This window comes from Eretmochelys imbricata, chromosome 6 (assembly GCF_965152235.1).
Source record: "Eretmochelys imbricata isolate rEreImb1 chromosome 6, rEreImb1.hap1, whole genome shotgun sequence".
Lineage (NCBI taxonomy): Eukaryota > Metazoa > Chordata > Testudines > Cheloniidae > Eretmochelys > Eretmochelys imbricata.
This window is the reverse complement of record NC_135577.1, coordinates 53,845,396-53,867,459: the sequence shown is the minus strand read 5'-3', so window position 1 is coordinate 53,867,459 and position 22,064 is coordinate 53,845,396.

The following is a 22,064-nucleotide window of genomic DNA, read 5'->3' as shown; positions in this document are numbered from 1 at the left end:
AACAGTACAAAGAAACATGACACAGCAGTTCAGAAAAGAATAGTGTCACATCCATTAGAAACCACAGGAACAGTTTGTAGGTAGGCAGAATGTCATTACCCAAGTTGCATTTTGACTTGGATTTGGCAAGGTTAAAACTCTGACTCTTAGAAAAAGTTCCATTAGATATTAAATGAGCACATACGGTGAGAACTTTGGTTTTAGGTCCCATTTTTCAATGCATCCCCTATCATTGTTTCAATACTGAGTGGGAAGAATGATGCCTACTGAGCTGTCATTGCTGCTTCCCAAAGTATGCAGATATTCTGTGGGGGCCTCCCATCCAGAGGCCATCAAGGCCCAACCCTGCTTAGCTTGTAAAATCTGACGAGATTAAAACTGGAAGTTGTGTAGTTGCATTATGACCCTAAATGATGAAACGAACAATATTAGTGCTGGAATTTAAAACTATGTCTTTAGCACCGTTAACCTTTTTGTAGCCTCAGTTTCATTGTTAAAATTTGTTTCATACAAGTGACAACAGCAAATATCCATGTGGACTGCAGGCAAATTTGGAGGGTATGAATCCTAGTCCTTCATATAACCTACAACATACTGTATGTATAAGTTTTATAGTATGCCATTCCAGTGTAACCTCTTATGGATATACCAGAGAGAGTCCTGAAGTGAAGCTTCATTATGCATTTCTGAAACTGACACTGTAACTGAAATAACATGTTTTGAGAGAGGAAGCAGCCAGCACAGATGGCAGTTACTGATACTGCTAGGTGAACTGTTTGCAATGAACAATTTATCTGACAAATTTAGTTCTGTACTATCTTTAGAATCAATCAGCAAACTGAGCTCAGTAGCCCCAGATTTATTCACTAGTCATAATTGTACATCAAATCTCAGCCTGCACATTATCCTTGTATTGGGCACTATGAATATTCATTTTGTTATTTTTAAGTGTGACTGGTCACCTAAATTACATGATATTTCTATACTCTGTGAAATGACTGCTACCTAGTGCATGTCAATGCAATCCTGTTCGAAAAAGGACTAAATCACCCAGATCTTTTTTAGTTCATACCAACAGGGTCTACACAGGGAAGTTAGAGTGCTCCATATTAGAGCACTCTGTAATTGGCACCATCATAGACTGATCTGTGGTGTGGTGTAGACAAGCCCTAAAAAAAATGCTATGGAACAATAGAATAGTTTGAGGTTATTTCAGACTTTGAAAGTCATTATTACATGAAAATTGGGAATACACTACATTAAAATACATGTAGCACTTACTATAGTAAAAAATAGCCCATTCCATTACTTTGTTTCCATTTCTCTTTATTCTTCCAACTTTCATTGTCTTTAAGGGAACTAGCGAGAGAGAAGAGAATCTGAACCAAGCAATATGTATAATGCAGAGTAGCTTTTGTGCTTTCACTTGGTGAGAATTTGAGTCTTTCAATATTGTTTCAATATTGTTTGTACATCCAGTTATAATAAGGTTTGGGTGTACAAAAGAAGATTACACAGTTTAAACAGTTCAAATCTAAATTAGCTGTGTATTTAAGGCTGTTTTATTGAAACTATTTTGCTGAATAGGTTGCTTTGTATTTCTGGAGAATTATATATAATGATCTTTCTCTTCCTTCTTCAGCTCAGCATGTCTACGGAAGTTAAATGATTGATAAAGTACCATCTAGAGGGAAAGCAGTAAAAACAAAGCTCTTGGTTGTTTGACATAGGAACATAAAAGATATTTTTTTTATATGGGATCAGTTTTAGACAGTTGGTCAAGTACAATGTCTTACCTCCATTATTGCTTATCTCTGATGCTTCTGAAGAGGCAGAAATCTTCACGGTCAATTTTGAAGTACTACCCATAGATAAAAGTTTAGTGATCTTTTTATGCCTTGAAGCAAGATACCTTTTTTGCCCTTAGCATAGCATTCAGAACTATAAGATTCTACAGATATCATTCTGAAAATTGTTACAATATTGTAGAGAGTGGTCTCCATTATAAAAAATATAGCATCAGGAATACAATTCTTTGTTAAATTCTATAGGGTGGTTCAAAAATTATATAGAAAGTTCATCACTTTCTATTAAATTCTGTAGGACTTTTCTCTATGAAAGCTCTTAGCACTTTTAGCCTCTAATGGAATAAAGATGTACATACATGCATACAAATGAAAAATAATAATCCAAAATATAGAAAATCTTTATCTATTCTAAGAAAAGGATTGGACCTAGATTCAGATTAAGTTGTGGTCAATAATGTTAGTTCTTTCCAGACCAGTTAATACAGCCTTAATATGTACCACCTATTACAGTGATACTTAATTAGGTCTACCCATGGGCCAATTTGAGAACTTTTTGACAAAAGGCAGGCTATTTGCACAGAAAGGTGACAAAGAAACAAAACTTTCAGCAGTTTTATTTCAGTCTATAAATAAAGACCTTGATTACAACATAAGTATTAGTGTTTCTATCTTTTAACAAAGTTTATAAATCAACATTATAACTTGTTTTTGTGGCAATCTCTAATGGGAGAGGTGACCAATGATCTCTGGCAAGCTTTGTGAAGAGTGGTTTGTAGGAAGTCATAGAATCATAGAATATCAGGGTTGGAAGGGACCTCAGGAGGTCATCTGGTCCAACCCCCTTGTCAGGACAAGGCGTACGCACTGGTGGACATGCTCATCTGTTAGGTGATTGCAGTGTTGAGTTTTTTAATGTTCATGGTAGAAAAACCAAATTCGCAGAGGTACATTGATCTGAACATCATTACAGGATAGATGACTAGATCCTGGGTATTTGGAAATTGGTCAGGATACTGGATCCAGAAATCACAAAGTCCCACTTCTCTGAATTCTGTCTTCAAGACAGCTCAGCTCTGGACTCTTACAATGTCTAATTGAAAGGCACCTTCATCGATTGAATCAAAAATGTTCTTTGCTTCAGAAGGGCAAGGTCCATTGGTAGAGACAACACATGGATCACAAACAAAGAAAAGCAAATCCTTTGGAATTTGAAAATTCTCAAATTGCATTTTAAAATTTTCAGATTGTTTAGAAATTCTTTCATCGTTTTCATCTAAATTTCATCATAGCAAAAACACACAATGTGGGAAAGTGCATTATCTTTCCTGTTAAGTCCGTGTGAAAGATTTCAAGATTCCTCAAAGGCACAAACATTTTCAAACAGATCCGACACTGCTTGCACAGCCTTGGAGTTGCAAGTTGAGGGAATTCAAGTGACCAGTAATATCACACAGAAAAGCTACCAGTGACGTAGATGGGACATCATTCATAAATTCCAGGAATTCACAAGCCTTGTTGGTCTTGTCATTTGAAAGAAATTTTGTTTCTTTTTGAACCTCACAAAACCTCTCTTAACACGCATCCCCTGCTTAACTAGTGAATGTCATTGTACTGCAACAGGTCACTGTATTCATCTTGTAAAAGAGTTTTTAAAAGACAGTGTTACAAGCTAGAAGTTGATAATTATGTAGTTCACTAATCTCATCACAATACTATTTGGTGGGTTTTTTTCAAGTCTCTAGACAACTTACTGCACAGGACCGACTAGTGAATGGTGCAGTGAACTGTATTTAATTAAGGGTATGTCACTGCCAAAGATGAAGCAAAACACTTCTCATTCCCTGTCATGGAGGGAGCTCTGTCTCTAACAAGTAAGGGTACATTCTGTAGATCTAAACCATTTTTTTTTTAAAAGCCTTTTACCTTTTCAAAAATGATCTGTCCTGTAGCATAGGTTTCTAATTGTATTAAGCATAAAAATTCTTTCTTGAAAATTTCACCATCCTAAAAATCTTATAAACAGTGATAGCTGGGCAGTGTCACTTTAATCACTTGATTTCTCCATAGAAAGAGACATGTATTTGTGCAGTGCTGACAAACAATTCTCATAAATTATCTCCAAACTTCACACTGCCATGGAATCAGACAGGGGAACTTGCTTCACACAGTTCACAATGTAATCTTTATCTCCAGCAAAAACTCCTCCAGCATTTCCAACATGTACTCCTTCACAAGCTCGGCATTCAGGAAAGGCTTTTTTTTTTTAGCTGGTATCAACATCATCTGAAGAGAAGTATCCATTGCTTTTTCCTGTACAGTTGCTGATGTTACGACAATGAAATTTGAAGTATAACATGAAGACTCCACATTTTCAATTTTGTCACATTTTGCAACACTGCCAGGAGGATAGGCCACATTGAAGTTACTGTGTTTTGATTCAAAGTGGTGCCTCACACTGATGATCTTACAGATGGATACAGTGGTGTGGCATGTGAACCACAAGCGTTTTTTGTTTAAAAGAGGTAGCATGATAAAAAGAAAATCCACTGTTCAGCTTGGGTTAAATACTCTGTTTTTCTGTTGACTTTGCAATGTTTGCTCCCGCTCACGTTCACTTTTGGCTCCATTTCCATCACTAATGAAAAATGGGCAGGGTCCTAGCTCAGTCATAGCTGATGCTATCGCAAGAACTTAAGATCCAGTAAGCAGTGCTTAATTTGTGCCGGGGTTTGGTGGGGCTGAACCCCCGCACCCCTAACCTTGGCAGTTCATAACCTCTGGGCTCCCAGCCAGCAGCAGTGCAGAAGTAGGGGTAACAATACATCATACCATGCAACCCTTACCTCTGTGCAGCTGGCTGCCTCTGCTCTCTGGCTGCCCAGGAGTGCTTAATTTGTGCCAGGGGTTGCATTTGTGCAGGGGGTGCAGGGGATGCAGGCTTAGCCCTGGCATCTTTCATTACAAATTAAGCACTTCCAGTAAGTTACTTACTAAGGAAGTCATAGGGAAATTATAGGCAGTGCATCACTTCCTGAATTTAATTTTAAACACTTTTTTTCAAAGGTGAGCCAGAGGGCCACACTGGAAGCCTGGGCGGACCACATTTGGCCTGCGGGCCACCAGCTGAGTATCACTGATCTATTACAAAGACTCTTGTGTTTCTAATAGTTCTCATTATAGTAAGAAAAGTGAATGGAAAGCTTTTCTGTCAATACATTACTTTCCAAAGGAAACCCAGTGGAAGTAGGAATCCTTCATACAGAATAAAGAAAAACCTATGTATAGTAACCTAAAGGGCCCAGTGCTAATATTTCAATTAATTTGCATGCAAGTTTTTCAGAACTTTAAAATAATATCTTATCTGGGCAGTGAAAAAGGCAAGCTTGTTCCATCAACTGTTGTAACGAGGATCCATGGAAAGGATAAGACATTAACAGTGCTGTGACAAGATATACAAGCACTGCAAGGTAAGGAAATGGTTAAGCAGCCCCATCCTGCCTCACCTGCATGGCTTTACTTTATCTTTTGGGAAAGAAGGGACTGGTAGGAAGTTATCCAGGGAAGCAGCAGTATCATACTTTTGGGTTCAGGGTATTAGTGCCTACCGCTGGGTAGTGGACCCAGTGGAGATGGTGGACCTAGGTTCCCTTAACAACCTCTAGGAGATGAAGAAAGCCTATCCCTGATACGGGGAAGCTAGGTGAAAGAAGACTTTGAAGACAAGAGTCAAGACCCTGAGACTTCGACCCAGGGGAGGGTTGAAGGGCCGCACCTAACCAGTAGCACTATGCTGTTTCTGGATTGTTTATATATGCCCAAAGGGGTGGACATAAATGTTTGACTTGAATGGAGGGCCAAGTCATGAGAGGGGCAGACTACCAGAGTCAAAGTGCCTGTCAACAAGTGGTGCCAGCAAAGATGACAGACTGTGTCCCATATCTGACCACAAGGGGGCACTTTCAGTGAATGCCCTTCCCAAATATATTTTTTCTCAACACGTCTTGTGTCACAAAGAAACATATTGTTATTGGTCAGTGTTATCACAGAGAAGAAGAAACTCAGCAGTTATGGAGACCTGGGTTAACTTCCTTCACAGAATTGACTGGAGTTTGGACCTGCAAACCCCCTGGGGATTTATGTGGCTGGCTGGCTTATTAACCTTGTCATTGCCCCTAAGAGAGCAGGATTGCAGTTGCCAAATTAAACTCAGATTTGCTGAGATGATCACAGTGAAATGCAGTAGGAATTATAGCATAAAGAAAATGAACATAGGCCAGGGCCACCCTTGCTGGGAACCTATGTCTCCAAACTGGCTCCCCGCTTCTGCCACAGTTGGCACCTCTGACTCCCTTGTGGCCTCCTTGAGTACCCCCATTCAGGTAGTGGGCCTCTACTCATACTTTTCTCTGTGTTCTTTTTTCAGAGTTCTTCTCCCTTCACACCAGGATTTTAGGCTGCAATTCACTGTGATTGTCGTTTAGTTCAGCACCAGCAGTTCTATTCCCTAAGGGACCAATGACAAGGTTAATCAGCCAACAGCTTCATAAAGCAAAGTATTATTTAGAACAAAAGTAATACAGAGGAAAACTAATAAAACAATAAACAGCTTAGTGCACAAGTTTACCTGGTAATAGCTCTCTACCACTTAGTAGATGTGGTGGTTCTTGGATCTTTAAAGTTCCTTTTACACCTCTTGGTCATACTGTCATATCAGTTCTTGGATCAAGTCAGACTAACTGCTCCTCAATATCAGGCTGACACTTTATACAGTTCTCATCTTCTTTGTTTGGGTAGCCTTCTTTAATCAGGTCAAATCAGTATATGCAATTTCTCCAGGGCGGTGAAGCTCCTCTCCAGACTTGTCTGTCTGCCTAAGGATTTGCATTAATTATCCCTAGTGACTGATTTAGGTCCCCCTCTCCAAGCTCGTACAGTGATTTTTAGTTCTTACAGTCCCCCTTTCCCCCACCCCCCCATCCCATATAACACAAAATACACATAACAGTTATGAAGCTGAGACACTGGTTTTTGAATATTCTGTGATTCCATTGCTCAATTCATAGGTTTATAGTCTTCCATAATATATTCATGCTTATGTGACATCCCCTCCCCACCCTTGCGTTGCTTGTCCTATTTTGAAAAATAAATTAACCCTTCACAGCCACAGGTAACAGTACAAGGAGGGAGGCAAAATTGAGTCCCACTTTTTTTATTAAAATAAATCAGAACTTTCCCAGTTCTCTAGAGTTTCCTGTTTGCGCCAATGGAGTCATGCTGCCATGGTTTCACCTATTGTCACTTCACCCAAATCCCTTCTTAGAAGACGGAGGTTTACACAGAACAGATCACAGACATCAAAGTTCATCTTGATTCAATCAATGTTAACTTTGTTGTGGAATACCTGCAGGGCTGAAGGAAGGATGCTGCATGAAGAACGTTTGCCCTCTTTCCCCTTTTTTGTTTAATATTTGAAACTATTGTGAAATGCTAGTAATCTCTGGCCTCATTGAAGATATTGGCATCATGAAGTCATATTCATGTTTTGCTAAAACTAACAGTACATATTCATTTTCATAATTTGCAGGGGCATCCCTTGAGTTCACACATACATGACTATGTGTTAAAAGGACTGTAACACATCAGGTACCCGATTATCACTTGCTCCTACATGTTACCTTAGCATATGCATATTTCACATTTACATAAGCACATTGCTTTATGTTTTGCCCCAGCTTGATTGACATTCAGCATGCTAAATTACCTCCATTCCTGAATATCTTTAACTGATTATAGCCTTGAGACACCCTCTGATAAATGGCTGTGTTCTAATTTTCAGAAGCAAACATTCTGATAATCAAAGGAACCTTCTGTTTATGCTCGTCTCGTTCAGCAGCATCACTAAACTGCTTTTAAATTAGGCTGGGAGCGTTTAAAATGTATAGGCTTATAAATACTATTATCTAGTTTCATGTTTGAAGTTACAAATCCTTTTTATTCCATGTCACTTATTTTGTTTTAAGTTTACCCAAATTTACATATCCTCTGCTAGGCCTCTATTCCAAAACAATCATGGTTTGCAGAAATCCCTTTATGTGTGTGTGTGTGTGTACATATGTATATATACACACACACACACACACACACACTTCAGAAGGATACCTAATTAGGACAGTCAGAGTCAGCTAGCAAACTGTTATATGAGCCATAAATCACTTTTCTCTAGATGATGAGGTGATAAGACAACCATATAAAATAATAGATTGGTATGTTGTCTAAAGATTTTTAAATATGTCAGCCTCCTAGCTCTGAGAATCAGACTAGGTTTTAGGGACATACTCAGTAAAATAGTTTGGAATGTTATTGGAGGCACAAAAGATTCTGGCATGCAACTATTTCCAGGACTAGAATTAACCAAAAATCAAAGGTACCTAAATATGAAAGTAGGCTGTCTCTTTTTTATTGGTTAAGGCAGGGAACTTGGTGCCAAGGTTCTAGTCTTTGCTTAGAAGTTAGTGGGATGAAATGGACCATTCTGTTTACTACATTCTAGGTAGTATTGTTGTCGTTAGTGTATAGCCCCATTGGAAGTGAACACTACAGTTGGAGTGTTGTACCATTTCTTTACCCTTTAAATAAGAACAAACAATGGATCTGTCTGGAATCCCCATTATGAAGCAATTCAATTTAAAAAAAAAAAAAGTTCCTAAACAGAATGAAAAATAAAATGTTGACATTTCCTGTGGAACAGGAATTCTAAAATTTTGTTTTGAAAAAGTAAAAATATTTGATTCACCCCTAAAAAAAAAAGATTTCTGAGGCCCTTTGACCTGCTCCAAACCTTGGCAGACTGCCAGATAAGGAGCTGAGCACTTTGGGAAGCCTGGAGTCCTAGGACTGCTGGGAAGCCAGGCGCTTGGAAACTCAGAGAGCTCAAACTCTGGGACAGTCTTCCTGGCAAGCTGACCTGGAAGACTGGGGACTCTAGTTTACTGGGTAGCCGTGAGCCTGGGAGCTTGGGATCCAGGACCCCCAGACAGCTCACCTGGGAGCATAGACTGCTGAGGAGCCAGGAGCCGGCTACCAGGATCTCAGCTGCCTGTCAGGCCATCAGGCAAGTTGCAGAGGATATGGGTGAGCAAGCTGGCAGGAAACCAGGTAGGTTTCAGATGGAAACCTGCCTGATTTCCACTGGAGTTTTGTCAGCATTGACACATTATCACAGAACATTTCAATTTTGAGTAATCTGCATTTTCCAACAGAAAAATGTGCTGTTGGAAATTTCCAACCAGCTCTAATAAATAGCATCAAACTGAAGCCAGATGTGGTTTGTATCATCCCCCCACCTTTCAGGTCTTTTGGTTAGACCTGTAATAAGACCCACATAAAGATAAATTATAACACCTTCAGACTCACCTAGAAAAGTAGAGCAGCATAAAAGAAAACAGTTTCTCTTTGGTCTTTCCGTCTTTCCCTGGAAGCTTGAACAATGAGATACTAAGTTAAAGAAAGGCAGATGACACAAAGGAATCTAATGTCTAAAAATCTTGTGAGATTAATGAAACTGGTAGCACTGAAATTTTACCTCTGCAGATTGCTGCGCAAAGAATACTACAAATTCCAAGTCCAATCTGACCTCAGCCAATGGGCAGTAAACATGGTAGGTCTTAAATGTTGCTACTTTCAAAGCATATGCACTATTGTCACATTACCCTGTGCCCTGTCATAGCATCTGAAGGTTTAATTTTCAGGTCAGCTAACCTTTTGCACTTTATACATCACCTTCCATCTGTGGATTACAAAGTAATCTACATACATTGAGAAGCTGAGCCTCACAATAACTCTTTGAGGTTCCGTAGCTCATTTACTAGAGCTGTGCAAAACATGGTGGTTTCACTACCAGAGATTCGTGCAGACATTTGTTCAGTTTAAACCAGGTATTTCACATGATTTCTCTGCTAACCATGAACAATGCCATGTTCATATGAACCTTTATTGAATCTTTAGACAATCCTGGTCTGAGTTATTAGTTTGTAACACAAATGACATGGTTTGGGGGTTTCAGTGAGTTGTAATGGGAGTTGTGCTGGGTGATTTAACCTGTATGATTCTATGTTTAAACTGAGACACACAGTTGTGTGAGTTCCCCAAGGTCACACCATGAGTGAATGCCAGATTCAGGATTATAACCCCTGGTGATCTGTCTCTGACAACACAGCCCCTGACAGAACTATCAAAGAAAAAAAATTCTCAATAAAGTCTGAGTCTAAGGTCAGAAGGGACCATTGTGATCATCTAGTCTGACCTCACCCAGTCCTGAAATAGACCCCTTACCTCTGACTGAGTTACTGGAATCCTTGAATCATGGTTTAAAGACTTCAAGTTACAGAGAATTCACCATTTACACTAGTTTAAACCAACCAAGGTCAGTAAATAAAAATGTTAAATAAGATTGGTCCCAAAACTGATCCCTGAGGAACTCCACTAGTAATCTTCCTCCAACCCGATAGTTCACCTTTCAGTATGACCCAATGTAGTTGCCCCTTTAACCAATTCCTTATCCACCTTTCAATTCTCATATTAATCCCCATCTTATCCAATTTAACTAATAATATCCCATGTGGGACGGTATCTAATGCTTTACTGAAATCCAGGTAGATTAGATCTACTGCATTTCCTTTGTCTAAAAAACCATTTATCTTCTCAAAGGAGGAGATCAGGTTGGGCTGGCATGATATACCTTTTGTAAAACCATGTGGTATTTTATCCCAATTACTGTTCACATCTATTTCCTTAATTCTTTTTCTTTCAAAATTTGTTCCAAGACCTTGCATACAACTGAGGTCAAATTAACAAGCCTGTAGCTTCCTATATCACTTTTTTCCCATTCTTAAAAATAGGAACTATATTAACAATTCTCCAGTCATAGGGTACAACTCCTGAGTTTCCAATTTATTAAAAATCCTTGCTATTGGGCTTGCAATTTCATGTGCCAGATCCTTTATTATTCTAGGATGGAGATTATCCGGGTCTGCTGATTTAGTCCCATTAAGCTGTTTGAGTTTGACTTCCACCTCGGATGTGGTAATTTCTACCTTCAGATCCTCAGTGCCATTAGCCACCCTGCCACTACCCCAAAGGTCTTCATTAGCCTCATTAAAAACTGAGGCAAAGTATTTGTTTAGTTGTTGGGCCATGCCTAGATAATCCATAATCTCTACCCAATGCTCAATGCTTAGAGGTCCCGTCTTCTTCTTTCCTTGTTTTCTTCCTATTTATATGGCTATAGAACCTTTTATTATTGGTTTTAATTCTCTTCGCAAGGTCCAACTCTGCTTGGCTTTTGGCAGTTCTCACTTTATCCCTACACTTTCTGACCTTCAGAAGGTAGCTTTCCTTGCTGATCCCTCCCAGCTTCCATTGCTTATAAGCATTCTGCTTTCTTTCATTGCCTGGTTGAGTTGCTTGATCATCCAGCTTGGTTTGCAACCCTTCCCTATGATATTTTTCCCCTTGGTTGGGATGCCGGCTTCAGATAATTTCTGCAACTGTGACTTAAAGTAATTCCAAGTATCCTCCGCATTCAGATCCTTAAGTTCTTTGGTTCAGTCCATGTCCCTAAGTAATTCCCTTAATTTTTTTAAGTTAGCTCTTTTGAAATCAAGGACCCTAGTCACAGATCTGTTTTTGTTTATCCTTCCATTTAGTTTTGACTGAATTAGCTCATGAGCACTTGAACCAAGGTTGCCCCCTATAACCAGTTCTTTTATGAGGTTTTCACTGCTCACCAATACCAAATCTAAAATGGCATCACTTCCTGTTGATTCAGCAGCTATTTGGTGAATAAATCTGTCAGCTATCATATCCAGGAAAGTCTGGAGCCTACTTTTATTAGTAGCACTTGTCCTCCAATCTATATCTGGGAAGTTAGTCTCCCATAATCACACAATTCCCTGTAGTATTTATTTCATTAAAAAAATGACAGAGATCTCTATCCATATCCAGATTGGATCCTGGTGGTCTGTAACACACCTCAAGCACTATATCAGGGGAACCTCTAGTAGCTTTCTTCCCCAAAGTGATTTTGGATCAAACAGACTCGGTTTTATCCATTACATCACTACTAATATCATTACAGTCTACCTCATCATTAATATACTATGCTACTCCACCACCTTTGCCTTTATTTCTGTCTTTCCTGAACAGCACATACCCTTCAGAACCTGTACTCTAGTCGTGACTACTATTCCACCATGTTTCTGTTATCCCTTTAATATCTGGTTTCACTTCCTGCACCAGTAGTTCTAGTTCTTCCATTTTGTTACACAGGCTCCTTGCATATATGTACAAACATCTTACCTATTGCTGATTGGCTTCGCTCATATTCCTCGCCTGATTCGGTAAAGTCATTCTACTGCCGGCATTGCCTATCTGAATGGTATCAGCATTATCCTTCCTCTTAATGTCCATTCTCCATTGCTGTATCCATTCTTATTTGATTTCCTCCCTCTCAGTGTTAAAATCAGGCTTGGCGATTACATGAGCCTCTCCCAACAGTCTCATCTGAGTTCCTAGTTTAAAGTTCTTTTAATGAGTTGTTCCAACCTCCTTCCCAGAAGTCTATTTCCCTCTCTACTCAGGTGGAGTCCATCCCATGAGAACTGTCCTTTGTCCATGAATTCCTCCCAGTAGTCAAACATCCTAAAGCCTCCCTTATAGCACCACTGCCTGAGCTATCTATTGATCATCATAATCTTGCCTCACCTTTGTTCTCCTCCTCTAAGGACACCTGAGCGTCCATTTCTTGAAGCATCTTCCCCAGCCTGGCATAGTCTCCCTTGATATGTTCCAGTGAGAATCTAGCTGTGTCATTTGTTCCCACATGGAGGACAATCAATGGATTCTTTCCTGCTCCCATTAGGATCCCCTTCAGCCTCAACTCCACATCCCATATCTTAGCTCCTGGCAGACAGCACACCTTTATGTTCTCCAGATAAGCTCTGGTGCCAGGCCTATCTGTTGTTCTTAGTAGGGAGTCCCCAGTCACATAGACCAGCCTTTTTCTAGTGATGGTGTGATCCTCCAGCCTATCTTCTGTTCTTTCTGACTGTCAGTCCTCATGTCCTTTATTCTCCCTTACAATCTTCTGCAAGTCATTTTGTATCCTCCTGGGGCTCTGAACTATGGGTATCTCCATTGGCTCTTCCCCTCTTCTTACAGAACTAGCTGCTCTTCTCTTCTTCCTTGCCCTCCCTCCTTCATAGAATCATAGAATATCAGGATTGGAAGGGACCTCAGGAGGTCATCTAGTCCAACCCCCTGCTCAAAGCAGGACCAATCCCCAATTAAATCATCCCAGCCAGAGCTTTGTCAAGCCTGACCTTAAAAACTTCTAAGGAAGGAGATTCTACCACCTCCCTAGGTAACACATTCCAGTGTTTCACCACCCTCCTAGTGAAAAAGTTTTTCCTAATATCCAACCTAAACCTCCCCCACTGCAACTTGAGACCATTACTTCTTGTCCTGTCCTCTTCTACCACTGAGAATAGTCTAGAACCATCCTCTCTGGAACCACCTCTCAGGTAATTGAAAGCAGCTATCAAATCCCCCCTCATTCTTCTCTTCTGCAGACTAAACAATCGCAGTTCCCTCAGCCTCTCCTCATAAGTCATGTGTTCCAGACCCCTAATCATTTTTGTTGCCCTTCGCTGGACTCTTGCCAATTTATCCACATCCTTCTTGTAGTGTGGGGCCCAAAACTGGACACAGTACTCCAGATGAGGCCTCACCAATGTCGAATAGAGGGGGACGATCACGTCCCTCGATCTGCTCGCTATGCCCCTACTTATACATCCCAAAATGCCATTGGCCTTCTTGGCAACAAGGGCACACTGCTGACTCATATCCAGCTTCTCGTCCACTGTCACCTCTAGGTCCTTTTCCGCAGAACTGCTGCCTAGCCATTAGGTCCCTAGTCTGTAGCTGTGCATTGGGTTCTTCTGTCCTAAGTGCAGGACCCTGCACTTATCCTTATTGAACCTCATCAGACTTCTTTTGGCCCAATCCTCCAATTTGTCTAGGGCCCTCTGTATCCTATCCCTGCCCTCCAGCTTATCTACCACTCCTCCCAGTTTAGTATCATCCGCAAATTTGCCGAGAGTGCAATCCACACCATCCTCCAGATCATTTATGAAGATATTGAACAAAACCGGCCCCAGGACCGACCCCTGGGGCACTCCATTTGACACTGGCTGCCAACTAGACATGGAGCCATTGATCACTACCCGTTGAGCCCGACAATCTAGCCAACTTTCTACCCACCTTATAGTGCATTCATCCAGCCCACACTTCTTTAACTTTCTGACAAGAATACTGTGGGAGACCGTGTCAAAAGCTTTGCTAAAGTCAAGAAACAATACATCCACTGCTTTCCCTTCATCCACAGAACCAGTAATCTCATCATAGAAGGTGATTAGATTAGTCAGGCATGACCTTCCCTTGGTGAATCCATGCTGACTGTTCCTGATCACTTTCCTCTCATGTAAGTGCTTCAGGATTGATTCTTTGAGGGCCTGCTCCATGATTTTTTCGGGGACTGAGGTGAGGCTGACTGGCCTGTAGTTCCCAGGATCGTCCTTCTTCCCTTTTTTAAAGATTGGCACTACATTAGCCTTTTTCCAGTCATCCGGGACTTCCCCCGTTCACCATGAGTTTTCAAAGATAATGGCCAATGGCTCTGCAATCACAGCCGCCAATTCCTTTAGCACTCTCGGATGCAACTTGTCCGGCCCCATGGACTTGTGCACGTGCAGCTTTTCTAAATAGTCCCTTACCACCTCTTTCTCCACAGAGGGCTGGCCATCTATTCCCCATGTTGTGATGCCCAGCGCAGCAGTCTGGGAGCTGACATTGTTAGTGAAGACAGGGGCAAAAAAAGCATTGAGTACATTAGCTTTTTCCACATCCTCTGTCACTAGGTTGCCTCCCTCATTCATTAAGGGGCCCACACTTTCCTTGGCTTTCTTCTTGTTGTCAACATACCTGAAGAAACCCTTCTTGTTAATCTTGACTTCTCTTGTTAGCTGCAGCTCCAGGTGCGATTTGGCCCTCCTGATTTCATTCCTACATGCCCGAGCAATATTTTTATGCTCTTCCCTGGTCATATGTCCAAACTTCCACTTCTTGTAAGCTTCTTTTTTATGTTTAAGATCCGCTAGGATTTCACCGTTAAGCCAAGCTGGTCGCCTGCCATATTTACTATTCTTTCGACACATCGGGACGGTTTGCCCTGTAACCTCAACAGGGGTTCCTTGAAATACAGCCAGCTCTTCTGGACTCCTTTCCCCTTCATGTTAGTCCCCCAGGGGATCCTACCCATCAGTTCCCTGAGGGAGTCGAAGTCTGCTTTCCTGAAGTCCAGGGTCCGTACCCTGCTGCTTACCTTTCTTCCCTGTGTCAGGATCCTGAACTCAACCAACTCATGGTCACTGCCTCCCAGATTTCCATCCACTTTTGCTTCCCCCACTAATTCTTCCTGGTTTGTGAGCAGCAGGTCAAGAAAAGCTCCCCCCCACCCCCCCTGGTTGGCTCCTCTAGCACTTGCACCAGGAAATTGTCCCCTACGCTTTCCAAAAACTTCCTGGATTGTCTATGCACCAGCAGTATTGCTCTCTCAGCAGATATCAGGGTGATTGAAGTCACCCATGAGAACCAGGGCGTGCGATCTAGTAGCTTCTGTGAGCTGCTGGAAGAAAGCCTCATCCACCTCATCCCCCGGTCCGGTGGTCTGTAGCAGACTCCCACCACTACATCACTCTTGTTGCTCACACTTCTAAACTTAATCCAGAGACACTCAGGTTTTTCTGCAGTTTCGTACTGGAGCTCTGAGCACTCATACTGCTCCCTTACATACAGTGCTACTCCCCCACCTTTTCTGCCCTGCCTGCTGTGTCCTTTCTTCATTATCCAACACAGCAAACCTGTTCCTGAGCTTTATTTCTCCTTCACTAGTTTCTCTTTTCCTCTGTCTGGTTCTTGTAGTCACATGCTTCCAACACAGACCACTTTCCTCACCCAGCAGTCTCCACTCTGAGTTCTTCAGTCCAGCTTGCACCTGCAAGTCTTGACTTTTCCCTTCAGCCTCCTCTTGCCTTTGCTCCATCATCTCCTTGAAACCCCTTTGAAACTCCACCATAGTTTCCACCTGCATCTTCAAGTCTCAGACCTTCTCTTCCATTAGCTCTATCAGGTAGCACTTCTAACAAACAAAGCTCTTTTCAGGTACCCACTCTAGCATTATGTACAGTTTACAGCTTCCAGATCCTATCGGCTTCATTGTCTCTTCCATGGCTTTGGTCACTGTCACTACTGCCTCTGTACCTGTCACAGCCTCCTTGACTGAATTCTTGCCAAGGGAGAAAAACAAAACAAAATCCACCACAGACACAAACAAAACTAGAAACCCCCAACTCCCACTCAAACTCCCCTGTCTACAGTTCTGTTTGCTGCTCCTCTGCCACAGACTGACTGTTTGGCTGCCTTTATAATCCCCCCCACACACACACAATCATGCAAGCCTCACCCCCTAATCAGGGCTCTGTTTCTATCACAGTACACTACCCCCACTTCCCTCTACAAACTGAACAAGGAGAGAAAAAAAGCCACCCACAACGGAAAAGAAAAAAAAACACACAAAACATCCGCAAAAATAGACTATGCATCCTATCTTGATCCATCTACCCACACCAAGTTGAAGGCTTCTTCTGTCATATTATGAGTTATATTTGAGGAAGCAAAATACTCAGAGAGTAATGTGCCTGGGCTCCAGACATTTAATAATACATTGCATGCATCTGCCACACTTCTCTTTCTTCCATAGATCTCAGAATGCTTTACAAAGCTGGGTGAGCATTATGATACCCATTTTTACTGACAGTGATAGTGTAACTAAAGCACAGAAATAAAGTGACTTGCACAAGGTCACAGAGCAAGTTAGTGATTGAGTTGGAACAGAACCCCTGGCTCTCAAACATGTGTGTATTCCAGTGGGCTCTGCCTTGCAGCACGGCTTCTGATATAAACAAAGGATTCAGCACATGCCTTTCAAGGATATAATTCAAAGCACACAATGGTATGGAACTACTGAATATAGAATTACAGAAATGGAGGGGCGGAAAATTATTGGGCCTTCTAGTCCATCTTTCAGCAAGAACAGAATTGTTTCCTGTGCATTTCTCAGTGCTTTGCCCAGTCTCCCTTTAACTGTTGATCTTTTCAACTGGCAAACAAATGAAATGACCAAAACATGGGTCTCATATTTGTGGTGTCCTGACATCCCACCAACACAGTCCATTTTAACATTGAATTTCACTGCCACTCAGGGTACCTTAGCATTCCCCTTTTTAAACACAAAACACTATCCACACTGTCTGGAATGAGTTTATTTCACTGATAAACTAAAACTCCACATACCTCACACCAGGAATTGGAAGTGGCTGCTAGCTTTGCTGCATATTGTCATGTGGTGGTGGTATTGTTGACAGATGACACCTTCTATTATGTCCTTTGAGCCCAGCTTCTATCCCTTGCAGCTAAAAACAACAGCAACAAAACAACAAGCAACCAACCCTCCCCCCCAACACACACATACACACACACACACACAAAACCCCACCAAAAAACACTAATTCTGATTAATTGGTATCAGCCACGAACACAGTTTGAGAAATAATTCTGTCTCTTTCTTTCTAAAGACTTTTGCATGCATTTATGTCTTCAATGACACCCAAGGTCAGACAACTCTCTGTAGGCTGCTCCTTGACAGTCTTTTTTTCCAGCAATTCTGACAGCTGAGTGGAGAGCAGAGATGCTCAGGCCTCACAACTGTAATCTGAAGTGTTAATTGGGAAACACCTCGGTGACCTTGGGATCCCTTGTCTCCCACAATTTGTGACAGTGTGGCCCAAAGCAATCCCTGTGGAAGAAGATTAGAGGGTAGCGTGGGGAAAAAGCAATGGAGCACATAACAATATGCTCATCTTTTACCAGGAGTTTGACTTACATTTGCATGAAGGAAATCATAAATGAGGTATAGCCGTGCTGATAATGACAATAAACTAAGGGCTAGATCTTACCCTTTGCAAGCAGTAGGGTTGTCAAGTGACAAGGTAGCAGCTAGTATCTGCAGATTCTTTTGGGTTGCCCACAGATCACAGTTCATCCCACCCTTCTATGCCTACTTCAAGTAGTTCATACCTGTGAGTCACCTGCTTCACCCTCCTTCTGTAATAAAGGTGTGACACACAGGAGTGCTAGTAAGAGCTCGTAGCTGGGCCTTAGTGGGTCATAACTGAGAATGCCAAATTCAGGACAAACTGCTGAGAAATAGGGTAAACACAGCCCAAAATTGGTGATTATTCTTTTATAAAAGATACCAAATGAGCCACAAAAATAAACTCCTGTTTCACCACACTGGCTAAGAAGAAAACATAAAGGCAGTTTCCTCAGGCATTCTAGTTCTTATATCACCATCAAAAACACTGGATTCAGAGATAAGTGGTTCTTTACAACCTGTCTCATCAAATAATAGGTTCTTCTGATTGCAAAGGACCAGCCACACACCCAGCAGGACCGGCTCTAGGCACCAGCAAAGCAAGCACGTGCTTGGGGCTGCACATTTTCAGGGATGGCATTCCAGCCCTCCTTTTTTTTCTGGGGAAGTTGGGCTCTCAGAGCTGCGCCACTTAAATGGGGCGAGGGCGCCGCACCCCCGGCTGCAGCGGGAAGGGGAAGCCCCAGCCCCAGGATGCTGAGCTGCCAGGGCCCAGCCACTACCTGGGGAGGAGAGGGCGAGGCCTGCCGGGGAGCCGGGCCTGCGCTGCCTCATCTGCGCACTGTCTGCTGCGCTGCCTTGTGCCACCCCTTATATCAGGGATTCTCTGCACAGCCGGGCGGGGGAGGGGGTAAAGCCCCTGCAGGCACTGGGAGAAGGTGACATCACTCCCTTGGCTTCCAGCATCGCCTGCAAGCCCCAGCCCTACCTGAGCTCGGGGGGGGAGAGGCAATTTTTTTGCTTGGGGGCGGCAAAAAACCTAGAGCTGGCCCTGACACCCAGGTCAATATATAACTTAGATCTTACCCAACAATCACACTGATGCCAATCCTTTAGTATCTAAAATCTAAACGTTTATTTATAAAAAGAAAGAAAGAAAAAAGTGAGAATTAAAATTGGTTAAAGGACTCAATTACATACTGTTATGGCAACGTTCTTAGTTCAGGCTTGTAGCAGTGATGGAATAAACTGCTGGCAAGTCTCTGGAGTACATCCACAGCTTGTATGGGTCATTCAGTCCATTGTTCAGAGCTTCAGTTTGTAGCAAAGTTCCTCCAGAGCTAAGAAGCAGGACTGAAGACAAAATGGAGGTGTTTCCAGGGCCTTTTATAGTTTTTGCCATGTGGAGGGCATGCCATTGTTCTGACTGTGGAAAATTACAGCAACAAGATGGAGTTTGGAGTCACATGGGCATACATTTTGTCTAGTCACAGCAGGAAATTTCATTAAGTGTAGTCTCCCATAGTCCACTGTTAGTTTAAATGTTCTTTTGATGGGCCACTCAATTTGAATAGTCCATCCAAGATGTGCTGGCTAATTACTTCATTGGTGTTACTCCAGGAGCAAACATTTGAAATCCAGGTATAGAGACAATACTTATAACTTCGCATACGAAAATGATACATTCATACAGATAGCACAATCATAACCAGCAAATCATAACCTTTTCATAGACAGCTCACTCAACAACCTTTGCACAAGACTTGTTGCAAATATATAGTATCATAGAATCATAGAATATCAGGGTTGGAAGGGACCTCAGGAGGTCATCTAGTCCAACCCCCTGCTCAAAGTAGGACCAATCCCCAACTAAATCATCCCAGCCAGGGCTTTGTCAAGCCTGACCTTAAAAACTTCTAAGGAAGGAGATTCCACCACCTCCCTAGGTAACACATTCCAGTGTTTCACCACCCTCCTAGTGAAAAAGTTTTTCCTAATATCCAACCTAAACCTCCCCAACTGCAACTTGAGACCATTACTCCTTGTCCTGTCCTCTTCCACCACTGAGAATAGTCTAGAACCATCCTCTCTGGAACCACCTCTCAGGTAGTTGAAAGCAGCTATCAAATCCCCCCTCATTCTTCTCTTCTGCAGACTAAACAATCCCAGTTCCCTCAGCCTCTCCTCATAAATCATGTGTTCTAGACCCCTAATTATTTTTGTTGCCCTTCGCTGGACTCTTTCCAATTTTTCCACATCCTTCTTGTAGTGTGGGGCCCAAAACTGGACACAGTACTCCAGATGAGGCCTCACCAATGTCGAATGGAGGGGGACGATCACGACCCTCGATCTGCTCGCTATGCCCCTACTTATACAGTAGTTGCAACGATGATGTATGTGGTCATATTTTAATCAGATAGTGTCACAGAGCTTGATCTTTATTTCCTGTCACCGGTCACCTGACATGGGTCCGAGTTGCAAAAGGAGCTATGATTAAACTACACATATTGTGGCTTGCCCCGGCTTTTTTCATCTTCTTGCTCCACTCTTGCACACACATGCAAGGGCCAGCTATATGCTTAACTCTAAATCAGCGTGATAAGCAATGTTGGATTAGACCAGGTTCCATCAGGGCTGGATGACAGTAATTCAAGAAGGAGCCTTTAGTAACTCATGTGGCAAGATCTCACACTAAATGAATGAGACCCAGAAGGTTTGAAAAGAGCCCCAATACCTCCGCTGAGAAGAAGATCAGGGTGAGTGAAAACAGGGCAACCCTTGTTCTGGCAGCTCTGAACTCAAAGTTTTGCTCAAATAATTCCACTATAAAAATCCTCCTCTTAGCCCTTCAGCTTTGAAAAGTTTCCCCATTGATAGAGATGGTTGGTGGTTTTGTTTTGTTTGGGTAAGTGACTGTATTCAGGTGCTTATGCAATTCTTGAGAGCCTGTGTGCTGCAGATCTTCTCATGACAAGCTTTGTTGTGAGATTTCACATATGAAATTTCACATTCCTATTTCAGCAATGGACGGATATACTATGAAAACGTCCTTTCCTGTGATATGATGTCACTTATGTCTCCAGTCCTGTCAGGGACAAAAAAGTACAGAGAGAAGACACTATGAAAAATTACAAAATTTTACAAAACTACAGAATAGTGACATCAAGGTTCAGTTTGAAAGTTGGATGAAGGTCAAGATCAAGTTTAGTCACTATGGACAAGTCCTGGTCTCATTAAAATTTCTGGGAATTTTGCCATTAAGTTCAATGGAACAATGGCTATTGCCTCTATCACTACTGATCTTATGTTACCCAGTGATTTTGAGGAGAGATTTTTCTCAGGAGAAAAATATTCTTAACTAAATAATGTATAGCTCAAACCCATGTACAAGTTGCTTCCTGAGTACAGGCTCACTCCTGCCTGGAGGTAGAAGGAGTTGCATTAGAAGAACTAATTAAGGTGACAGAAACCACTTAACTTTCTGTGGTTCTACTTGCCATCCAGGGCATTCGGTGTGGAGCAGCTAACAGAACTATCAAATCTAACAGGACTATCAATTTTTCATATCAATCTCTGTTGAACTCTTTAGTTCTGTCCTGTGAGACGCACTCAGTTTCCATCCACAACATCATCTCTTTTGAAGGTTGTTCACCCCTTTGAAAGGGTGCCAGCTCACTCTTCAGAGTATGATGTGTTGGTTTTTTTTCATCATTGCCTTAACCACTACAGACTACACACATTTTGTGCTCAGCAAGTATGTAGCTTTGTCTAATAGTTCAAAACAATGGGTGAAATCCTGATTTATTGAAGTCCAAGATTTCACTCAGTAGGTCCAATTCTGCCCTCAGTTCTGCACTTCTGTTGACTTCACTTGATGGACTTGAGAGTTTGTTGTTGTTTTATTTTACCAAGACCATATTTTCTTTTGCTGGGGTTTTATTGGTTAAACTTGGGAACTAAGAACCCCAAGTATTAACTCCTATCCAAATGGAAGACAGAGTCCTCCAAATCTGACTACTTTAATGTTGTTAAGGGTAAAATCAAGTGCCCGCTTTTGCAAAACACATTGTACGTGTGACAGGACTTTGAGTTGCTGTGCCATTATCTTTGTGCTGAGAAGCCCATTATGAAGTCCCACAAGGTCTTGTTAATGAAATTAAAAAAATAAGAGAAAAAGAGTGACTAATTCAGAAATGCAATTTTGTCTA